Source organism: Vanacampus margaritifer, chromosome 6 (genome assembly GCF_051991255.1).
Source record: "Vanacampus margaritifer isolate UIUO_Vmar chromosome 6, RoL_Vmar_1.0, whole genome shotgun sequence".
Taxonomy (NCBI): Eukaryota; Metazoa; Chordata; class Actinopteri; order Syngnathiformes; family Syngnathidae; genus Vanacampus; species Vanacampus margaritifer.
In genome coordinates, this window is record NC_135437.1 from 25981318 (window position 1) to 25993729 (window position 12412).

Below are 12412 nucleotides of genomic sequence, written 5' to 3' on the forward strand. Positions count from 1 at the left end.
TTGCAATGTAAACTTTGGGTACCGGCTCAGAAGTGGAACAATGATCAGCCACCTCATTTTAAATGGATGTCATCAAGCTGTATGCAAAGTATGAGCGTGACATAGACTCCATGATTCAGGATAAGCAACAATGACATCATAATGTCAACCGGGTTAGGTAAGTGTGGTCTATAATCTCTAAACCAGTGAAGATGATCACAACAGAAGGGACTGACCTACCTGAAGACAGCATAACAGATATGCAGGACAGCAACAAATACCTTGGAATTCCATAGGCAAAAAGTAACCATGAGGAGGTACAGTATCTCAAATGACGTCCATGGCCAAATACATAAAGAGAGTGAGGCAGATTCTGAATCGACAGCTGAATGGGAAAAATAAGATCCAGGCCAGCCAATATCACCTAGGCTCCGCCTGTAATCAGATACACCATTGGCATAATACGCTGGCTACTGGAAGAGATGCAAGTAACTCGTATCAGGACAAGAAAGCTTCTCACAATGCACGGAGAGCACCCCAAGTCCAGAAACCTCAGGCTGTACACAAATCGGAACGAGGATGGCTAGAGACTAGTTAGTGTCATGGGCACTATCCTAGAAGAAACAACAGGCTTCCAAGAATACATCAAGATGATGGCCACCAGGGACGGCCAGCTTAGTGAATGCCCCAGGCAACAAAAGCCCAGTAAAGAGAAGGAGCCAGATGGACTTTCATGGAAAGGCCTGTATGGCATAGACCACTGACAAATTGAAGAAAATAGGTGAATATTGAGAAAATATATGGCTAGACTGAAAGACAGCACAGAGGCACTAATCATTGCAGCACACAAACTGGCCCTAAACACAACATCAATAGAGGCTGGGCTCTACCACAATAGACAGGACCTCAGGTGCAGGGTGTACAAAAAAAGCCGCAGAGATGGTTCAGCATATCACAGCAGGGTGTAAGATGCTGCCAGGCAAGGTGTATATGGTAGCAGGAGTAGTGTACTGGAACATCTGTACGCCCAAGAACTTCTCCAAATGGCAAAATCCAGAGTTGTATAGGACGTCTGTAGTGTACAACGTGAATAGAAAAAGGAGACTGAACAATCCCTTGTGGCGCTCCAACATCACTGATCACAACATCCGACAGGGTGCTCCACAAACATACAACATGTGGCTGGTAGGGGAATTGCAGATGGTCCAGAGCAGGTTTCACCTGTGGTCGTGAATGGGCCAGCGCCAGTTCATCTGCCTACTTGCGTAAAGTACTTTTATACTTGGAAACTGACCATGTATGCGCGAACACAGGGGAATAATTTTCGCAGCATTTTTGCCTGCATGCCAGAAGAAGTAATCAGTCATTTTTAATTGAGGTATGAAAATCACCAAATGTCACTTTTAAACCTATAGGTAGTGTAGGCTTTCTGAAATGAAAGAAATAATTGAAATAAATAGAAAAAGCCAAACGGTTTTAACTTTAATTTCAGCCTGGGGCAGGCAGTGCCTACCGTGCCCGCCCTGACCGCACGCCACTGATGGATGGATGGATAATTCATTCAGAATAACATTTATTAAGTCAGAGGTCATCCCAAAAGTGTTTGATATGGTTGAGGTCGGGGCTCTCAAGTTCTCCTATGTGGATGTCCAAATTTGAATCAGGTGTGTTGGAGGACGGAAAGATCTACAACATGCAGAATAGTGGCCTTTAAGGCCTAAATTTGGACACCCCTGTCCCATTCCAAGCACTTCCAAACAAGCCTTTGTGACAGCATGCCAAGTGAAAGGGGCAGTCCCAGTGATGGAACTGTATGTAATAGTCACTCAAAGCTGAAGCTCATGCCAGGCCTTTGCTGTTTTTTGGCTGCTCACAGCACTTTTGTTTTTCTCTCTTACAGCCTGCAAATTAACTTTAGTTCACTCTCAGGGATGTCATCAACTATATTTCCAGTTGCAACAAGCACCTGGTTTCATTGAAAAACTGGTAATCACTCTCATTAGATATTTGTCTTAGTCTTCATCTTTCGTTTTATCGTGACTATAGACGGTATGTACATCATGTACATTTTATTTATTAGCTGCCTGCTTAATCTGTTTAAGGTCACATGGAACCTAGAGCCTACTCTATCGGAAATAGAACAGTAGTTCTTAAACATGTTGGAGGTATTGAACCTCAGGCGTTTCATATGCGCATTCACCAAACCTTTCTTTGTTGAATTCAAGACATATGTACAGGGTCTACTGGTTAAAAAAAATGAACTGGGAGAGTTGCTTATTTATAGATAGAATCTGGCTCTCTTCACCTTAAATTCAGAAAGTGTTGTGTTCTTGCATTCCCCGTCTCCATATACAGTGGTACCTCGGAGTTTGAACATAATTCGTTCCTGCAAAGTGTTCAAAGTCCGAATTGTTCAACCTCCGAAACATTTTTTCCTATAGGAAATAATGTAAATGCAATTAATCCGTTCCCAAGATACAAAAACAGAAAATTCCCATTTTAATTTATATTTATGTAAAAAACATACACGATGTACAGTATTTAACCAATAAAAATACCTTACCTTACCTGTTGTGGTGTGATGGCATCAGTAGATGATACATGCTATGTTAATGCTAGCTTTAGTTCAGTGCTGAGTTTGTGTATTTTACACTGGGCATATTATTAGACTACTAAGCGGTCCTTGCGTGCGTTGTTTAAGTCAGGCGCGTTGTTGAACAGCTAAGGGGGGTCCTCGTGCCAGTATTTACAGAAGTAGTCACGGTAGTTACAACGGCGCAATAATCTCCTTCCTAATTCCACTGTGGTTCGTAGCACTGCGTTTTTCTTTGCTCCCACTGGCACTGTTGTCTTTCTTTGGGCCAATGGCAAAGAAAATTGTCATGGAAAAATAAAAATGCACTCGCGAACGTATGGAGCACCTCCGGGAGTATTCATGATCTGACTGGAAATGAGCAGTTCATCGTCTCAACTACCGCAACGTGAGTAATTGGCATTGCTCGGCTTCTCTCGGCTTCACTTAGCTACCCGTTTTCAAGGTAAGTTTGGCTTAGCTTGCTTTCCTTGGGTGGTGGAACTCCGAAAATGAGTTCAAACTCCGAGGCGTTTTTTACTCAGATTTTTTTGGTTGAAGTCCGATTTGTACGAGTTCCGAGATGTTCAAACTAAGAGGTTCCACTATATCTTAATTAAGGAAGGATTCCTTTAGTTTTGCTACCTGGACTAGAACTGCTCAACTTGGTATTGCAAATCATGCACTTAGGACGCTGACTCCCATTACTCAACTCAACTCTATATTTATAGAGCACTTTAAGACAACCACTGCTGTTTTCTTAAAATGGAAGTTTGGAACCCAGGAACAGCAGATACAATGCAAACAGCAGAGGCCCCAGAAGTGTACCCTGTGGAACACCATATGTTTCGTTAAACTGTACATGTGAATTTAATTCATATTGCACATATTCGTCTGGCCACGTTCTTTTTTTTATCGACATGGTTAGGATGAAGGGATTAAAATAACAAAGAAATCACACGACGCACCATCAAATGAAATCACAAATCAAATGAGTCGAGTGTGTGTCTTGAACTCCACCGAAGCCCTGAGACTGACTCACCGAACCCAGGTTAAGAACCACTGAACTAGAGTAAAAGGTGGGATCCAGCCTGCGTTGGTTATCAGTCAATTGCAGTGGGATTGTTAAGGGGTTTTCCTGGCTCAAGTTGAGGCAGAGGTGGAATCATCCTGACTATGATGAGTGACTGTATCTGTGCCAATACCAGTCTTATTTTAAGGTATCGCTACTCACGACGGTGACGGATAACCTTATTGGCTGCCCTCCAGCGGCCATTTTACAATCAGGGACAAGAAATTAGAAATTATATGAATACAAAGTTGCCATTAACTTCATGCCATTTTAAGGAAAAATAATATATTGGGATATATACGTCTTTCTTTAAAATCATTTGTCATTTATGGATGGGGAATTTTTTTTTCGATATTTGGTATCAGTGGCGGTGTCTACACTAAAAAAAGTGGTATCGAACATCCCTAATCCTGACCATGCGCCATGACGTGCATGTATTCTGTGAATTCAACTGACTCGCTTTCATTGTTTACAGGCAACATATAATAAATCAATGTTTCAATAATAAGAATGATAGTTCCAATAAGAATATGACTATTATCATGTTAAAGCATTCATTCATTATCATTCACTCAGGCTGGAGGTGGCGAGCAAATAAGGTGGAGGTTGTACACGGGAAAAACCCTGGCTTATTGATCACAAATTTATTCCATGATAGTGGCATGAATGTCATGTATATGAACTCCTACAACTCCTCAATAATCCTGTATCGAATCAACTTAATGCAATCATATGCAAGCAATATTCCCTTCAGAAATTCCATAAAAATAGTAATATTCAAATATGGCCCAAGGTGAATTGTATATATTTTCATATGTAAAGCATACATGCCACCTAACCTTAAAATCATGAGGTTGCGGTCCTGTAGAAACGAAGTAGAGAATTGAGTTTAAATGAGTGTACAACATGTTTGTTTGGTGGGTGTAATATGACAAGCATTTGCGTAATGGTGTCATTTAACAGTCATTAAGTTTGCTGAAATGAATGGAGGTAAAAAGCATAACTGACCTGCGGTGTATCAATTCAACGAGGCTGCAGTTGTGTCATTACCGTATGCCGTGTGCTGGTCTTTGGGTACTTCTGTACAGTATGACCTTGACACCCTGAGTATTACACTGTCTGTCATTTTTTACTAATATCATTGTCATAATTTGTTTACACATTATATCTTCTGCTTGCATTACTCACACAGTTCCTACAGAAGGTCTTCAATCACCAGAGGATTTAGACATTAGGAAAATTGCTCCGATGATTAGAATATCATGATATCATTACGTGTAATGAACACACAACCTTGTTTTAAATATTTAATTTCAAGGAAGATGGATACCGGCTTCTTGAAAAACAGAACATAAGATTATGCTCTATTAGAATTCGAAAGGCCTGACTGGAGGCAAGTTTATGGCTCACTATTTTTTTTTTTAATTAGCCTGGAAGTCTGGGGAATATACTGTAGGTATGTCCAAAGTTCATACCTGGGCCTCCTTCTTCAGCACAAGACTACACCCCAGATACCTACTTAGTTTGGACAGTATCTGTTTCAGAAGATGCCTTCATGGCTGTCATATACTTGACCACAAATCCTATACACCCCCTTGGTAATATCAATGGGAATCTCATCTAAATTGGATTTATCTTAGTTTTTTTTACCCTTCTCATCAGCCTCAGCTCCTCGCATGCTGAGCATAAGCATTCACGCCACGTCTGTCTCCCCAAGCCATGATGACCCATACCATGTAAACAGTCCTTTGAGAATTGGCTCATAGATTCGAGTTAAAATGTTAAATTGGGGCTGATTTCTCTGCTTGTAATACACTCACCTATGTAGTGTTTTCCAGAAATCCAGTTTGTTCAAATTACTACCACCGGCAATATCTGTTTGAAGTTTTATTTCCAATTGGGTGTTGGGCTCACACATACCATTTTCCCATCAATTTCAAACAAAGTAAGTAACAATCCATCTCTCAATTCATTTTCTGTTCTGTTGATCAGTGTTGACTCTTACAGTAAGTAATACAAGTAAAATAGCAGCAATTGGTTTACAGAAACTAGTTGCAATTTCCTATGGCGATGGTATGAAATATTATCTATCAGCATGAGTTAGTCGAGTCAAACCTCCACTCTGTAACTTACACATCTGTCGAGGCACTATTAATGTAAGGCAATCATGGTTATTTAAACATGCTGACTTCGCAAAATCTTTTTCAAGGACACTCCAGATCATTTCAACGAGATGATGGCTGAACATGTTAACTGCAGTGTGGCTCTGAAGGAAAAACGTGGCCGCGAGACTTTTCCGTGTGCAGTAGGCTGTAGCCATCTATGAGGTCCCCGAGGAGCAAACCCCAGTAAATGTCTCCTTCCTATTGTGTTTGTGTGTGTATAAAAAGACAGATGCATGTTGTGCCAAACTAATGGAACATGTTTGAATTGTGCCACTGAAAAACTATTATTGTCTATCATGCAAAGATGAGTATTGCGTTTAAGATATTTGCTTCTTTCTTTTTTTTTTTTTTATCTAAAAGGACAGATTAGCAATATGCAAGAAATGCATCACCTGTGTAAGGGAAATCGGTTCAATGAATTATTAAATCAATAATTGTTAATAATTACATGAATAATCAATTGACTCATTAATTGAAGGACACTCAAATTTAATATTAAAATTAATTTTGAGCCAGCCTGCGTAGCACCACATCTATTTTTTTTTTTTTTTTAAATCAGTATACCAGACGAGAACCTCGTTGAATCAGTAATTAAAATGAAGGTCGTAAGTTCTTTGTTCAGCTTAGACGTTAATACAAATTGATAAAACACACATACACAGCACACAATCAGGTTTTGATTTTGTGCACGTTTATTTTCTGATCTATTTGGGAAATTCTACTTGGAACTTAAAAAAAGCAAAACTCTGTCAACAAGAACTACAATAATAAAATAATCAAAGAAAAACAAATTAACAAGAAAAGAGCAATGGTCTTAAACGAGGTGATTGAGCTTCCTAATCAAACGAACATGGAACCCAACATTTAACCTAATTGCTTAACCCAATTGGAGGCACCAATTTGTACAATCTAGTTAATGTTTGCAAAGTTGCACTTACAGATGGTCTCAGTTTGGCCCAAGAAGCGTAGACGGGGTCTTGGATCGGAAGTTCGCCAAGCCGTTGAAGAACAGATGAAAACGATTTCGTTCAGGAGAGAGAGAGAGAATTCATCAGGACGGCAGAGGAGTCTCACGGGAGTCGACCTGCTTCCTGCAGAGGGGCTCTTTTGGTTGCGGCCTCGGAGCGGACGTTGTGAGCGCTGCAATTCGTTTAAGCCTGGCAGGGACAAAAAAACAGATTGAATTTGGATCCCATGTTAAACAAGATTCCAAGTTCAAAATTCAATCAATGCAAACACGTTCATGAACACATCAAAAGTTACAACTGTTAAAACGTGCACACAAATGAAAGTTAAGTGGAGACTACGCCATATATATTTCTTTGGTCACATCATTTTTTGAAACGCAACTGTTACTTTCGAGATGATTATTGAAAGGTACACTATCTGCAGTGCTGCATACATTAGTCAACCCACAAGCACCAAGGCAATTTCATTCTCAGAGATTCAAGATATGCCTGTATATAATGCAGTATTGTGCTCCGGGAGTTTCCTTTCCTCCGTCGTCTATACACATCTCCAGTACTACACTGCTATCACTCACGCTATGCACTACAGTATTTTTTAATTTTATTCTTTAAACGTGTTCTCACTGTTTATGCTTCCTCATTGATATTTCTGTAGTGGGGTTTTCAGAGATATCATATCTGTGTTCACAGACTGATCTGATATCACATTCAACACCTTGATGTAGTTCTACTATATTTAATAATTTATAACAGTCATCTGGACTTCATGATTGTCACTGGAGACAATGTCTTGAATTATATTCCATCCAGACCCAATAATTAGATTGCTTGACCTTAGCTAATTTACACACTAATTGATCTACTTCTAACTTTAAATCCTTCTATACATGTTGCCATCTATGTCCCCAGAAGCCAAAAGCAGCCATTGAAGACACCCCTCCCCCCTAACCCCACCCCAATGCATCCAGCCAATCAATGATTACCTATACGGCATTACATGAACTCACTCCTCGCTACATTACAGACCACTGCTCCCCAACCCAGATTATTTGTCTACTGCACATGATACAAAACCAAATATGACAGCACAGCTCTGTTGAATTCTCTTTAAACACTATCGTTAAACTTTCCCTTGGATCGGACTGTAATTCAGTCTTGTCTATTACGATTTGTTCTAATCTCATTTATCTGCTTTTGTGTTTGCTTACAAAGCACTTTCCCTTCTTCTCCAACCTGTCTAAGACTCACTATTCTGTATTAGATTTCACTTTGTACCTTAATCCTATTCCTGCTCTTACATTTGTTTTAATTGCGCTTGTTTATCTGTCTGTGTAGTGCTTTGCAAGTTTAAAAAGTGTTACACAAATAAAGGTTTTGTACACTCACAAAGTACTTGCTGATACCTAAAAGTAGCATTATTAATCCTCAGTGATGGGCCTAGTCACCGGAATTCTAAAGGCTCCATAAATATGATTATAGGACATAACCTACACGGGCTCTTTTAAGCTGTTCTGTGCAGGATCTTAACTATTCCCAGATGTTGGATGTAAGTTTTACTTGTGTAACAATATAAACAAGTAGCTTGTAACTGCACAGCTCTCTCAAATAGAAGTGAAAGCCACTTAGTTATCACTTTTTTAGACCTCTGCGGAGGGAGATGAGGTTGGTTTTATTTTAAACGATTGACCGATCACTGATCCCCTCAAAATTCAGGAAATCGGGGATAAGACCGATTCCGGTCGGTTGATCGGTGCGCCCATGTTTAACAGCATCCCCCCCCCCCCCCCACACACACACACACACTTTTTTTTTTTTTTTTTTTTACTTTTCAGGAGCACCATACAGTACACAGAAGAGTTCACATTGGAGTGTTACACACATTTTGCACTTGAGACCGCCATACTTGCGCTATAACACCTGGAATGTCACTCAGCAGAGCTGAGACTTCCGCCAACGCGAAACCGTTCACAAGAATGAAGAAGAAGACGAAGAAAAAAAGACTGAGGATTTTTTATATTTCTGCATGTTTGTCCATCTGTTTGTTACATACAAACTACTACTTTCTTCCATTATGATCCTGGCGGGATTCACACCTTCTGTGGTGACCAATGTAAAGTGCCTCTAAAATGTTTTTGTTTTTTTGGAAGTCAGTTATGTCATTAACTGGTATTTATATTATTTATCATAGGTATTTATAGTTTATAGTTACAGAATATGTATTTATTTTATATTTACATAGGAATTTATCACAGCTCATATGGCATAGTGACATAGATCAATAGAATTAATGCTGTGAAAAGTTTCTCAAAACTAACGTTGGCCTGTTTTTTTTTTTTTTTGCATAGCACTGTTAAAAAGTATTTGAACTATATAATTTTACCCTTATAACCCAGCCCATTGTGGAATGTGAGCCATTGCTTGTGTTGAGGTCAATTGAAAGTCAGACAGCAAGAGAGAGTCCCAGACCAATTTTAATATATAGGATAGGGAGATACTGCACCTGCTGACATAAATAGAAAAATCTCTCTAATGAGCATAATACTCCCATGTATAGTATATGAATAGCTGGCCTGAGCTTGTCTATTGTTACCATCAGCATACTGTATTTTATGATATTTTTATATTCTGTGGTGTCTTGAGTAGTAGTCATACAATATTCCCTTAAGGAAAGAAGTGCCTGTAGTAATCAATAAGTGTGTCTTCTGTTTCGTGTTTGTAAAGACACTGAGTAGTGGAGTGGAGTCTCTGAGTGGCTTTGTGATGTTCTTCAAGGAGACGTTGTTGTATTTTATTTGGTATTTTCTCGGCGCGTATGTGTGTGTGCGCGCGCGCGTGTGTGTGTGTGTGGTCTAGTTTTTGTTACATAGTGGGGCCAACATTCCGGGATTTCACAGAGTTGTGGGGCCCACCCATCCATGTGGGGCCATTTTCCTGAACCCCACAAGTTTAGACCTCTTTTTGAGGGTCAAGTCTTGGTTGTAGAGTATAGGTTTGAATTGGGTTATGGTTGAGGTTAGCGTAAGGAATAGGGGTAGGCAATCATTTTTGATGGTTGGGGTTAGGGGAAGGGGCTAGGAAATGCATTATAGCAATGATATGGCCCCACAAAGACAATAAAACAAACCTGTGTGTGTGTGTGTGTGTGTGTGTGTGTGTATGTCAGTGTGTGTGACTTTACAGTTGTGTGATAAACACTTTGAAAGACTAACGTGTCCATGGGGACTTCAATTTTATAACAAGATGTAACAAGATTATAATTTAAAAGGTTGTGATAAAAGAATATGTTTTCCCAGCCCGCCCCTGCTCTCCATCCTTTTCTTACTATATCTCCATCTGATGCTCACCATCTGTCATCATCACCCCCTACCGCATCCCCACCCCACTTTTCACTGCCTCAATCCAATTCAACGAGGTTTATTGGCATTAAAATGTGATTTTAGCCTCTCGCTGGCTCTCCTCCTGGTAAAATTGTCCTGTTAATAATTCTCTGCCGTCAGTGCTTCTCCATGGAAGTCTGCAGTATCCTACTGTATGTAAGGGGGCCGCACAAGCCACGGTCAGCCTTAAGTGAGGCCAGTGCACGCTCACATAAATATTCAATTCATGCCATGGCCATGTATTCTTTATTACTTTGTCCATGTTCACGGATAAGCAAGGTGAGCTGAACGCTGAGTGATAGCAGGTTGTTACAATCATAGTGGAATGTAAAGCACTAGTTTGATAAATAACACTGACTAAAAAGTACTGCGGCAGGTTGAAGCAGTCTTGGAATCGACTTTTAACTGTACAGTGACACCATGTGGACAAAGCCCATAACTGTTCCGTGCCTAATACAACCAGTGTATTCCCCCATTATATTAACTATTGTTCCATGATAATTTGTTGTATGTTTCATACTTTGCTGTACTTAAGTGTATCACAATGTTTCACATAATTGTACTTGAGTTCTGAAAGACTGAATAGAATAAAATAGACTAGAATAGAATAGAAGTTTTGCTGCTCTGTGGAAACAACAGAAAATATTTTTCACCTTTGTAAAAATTGTAAGCCACCATTTCAATAACTACTACATTAAAGCATCAAATCCCCTCCAAAATTATTGGACCAGTGAGGCCAATTCCTTCATTTTGCTGAAGACCGTATACTGTATTTCTTTGTTTGAGATAAACAATGTATTTGCTGTGTATGTATAGATCTGGAAGACTGTTAAGAAGATAGCATTACTTGTAACAAAACAGCAAATGTTTCATTGAGCAAACCTATTAGACAGATGGACTTAAAACAGAACAAAAAAAATAAACATTAATATTCAGTTGCAGTTTTTGATGGTGCAATAACTGCATCAAGCCTGTGACTCATTGACACCACAAAACCAAATTAATTGTCATTTTTTTCAATGAGTAATTTGTGCAGTGGCTCTATTTTCACTTTCTCTCCGCCTTACAATTACTTGTTTTTCCATTCAAAGACACTTCTTTAGTTTTCATCTTGGTTATGCCACAAAATTACATTTTGGACCCTATTTTTTGGCAGAATATTATATAGGCCTACTAGTGGTATCAGTTTTGGTGACTACAGTACTCAAGAGTTGAGTATTTGTACTGGGAAAAAGCAGTAGGCCCTATCGAACATCCCTACTAACTAAAAGTATTTCAACAGCCTAAATTTGAAAGCCAAATGTAGGCTACAGCGTATAGCATTTATTTTGCACACTGTAAGACTGAGACCGACATTCAGGTCTGGCAGGGTTTGTGTTAAATTAAAATGTGAAACGTGACTACTAGGAAAAAGTGATACCTCCTCATGTATGCACTGAATTAAGAAGCCTAGTTGAGGCCAGAAAAAGTCCATGGACCACCAGGGGGTGATACGATGGAGTTCCAACACATAAGGGAATTTAAAAAAAGATATACATTTTCTTATTATTAGTTCCAAATCGTTTAGATTTGACTCAGATGCTTGCTACAGCTCTGGACAGAACTGCAACATCACCGATACATTATGTCAGATGGTGTTAATTGAGGCTGGATTTTATCGAACAGGGGTCAGGAGAACGTCATCTTGCAGCAACCTGAACTTTGACGCGACTTAGGTGACTTGCTTCTCGGATTTCTAGTACTTTCCCAAGACAGAAGTCAGCACTTTTGGCAAATACTTTTCCCTGTATCCAGGAAGTGACGGAGAAGACTTAGCGGGGTCGAGCCAACCCGAGGGAGGTCGTCACGTCTCTACAAAAGAAGTTGGGAGGAAGAGGAGCTCCGGTCAGGCTGACGATGAGCAAATAAATTCAGCACGGAAATTGAGTGAGTAGTTTTCAAAATAAAAGCATCAAGCATGGTTAGACGGTCATACACAACCCTCGGCGTCGCCACCAGGTTGCTACATGAAGGAGTTTATCCATAAAAACTATTGGAGATTACCTGTCTTGTAAAGTTGTTTGTTTCTGTGTTGTTCTGACTGATATAGGCCTACCGTTCACAAACATAATGGTCTCATGTTTTAGCAATAGCCTATGTTAGTCAGGGACACCACCAACGATTTGTGTCTCCATGATAGAAAATAAAATAAAAAATCGCACATAATTTGGATCCTTTCACATTCACAGCACTTGCCCTCATTATGTTGAGCACCAATTCTGGTATTTAGATATAGTTAC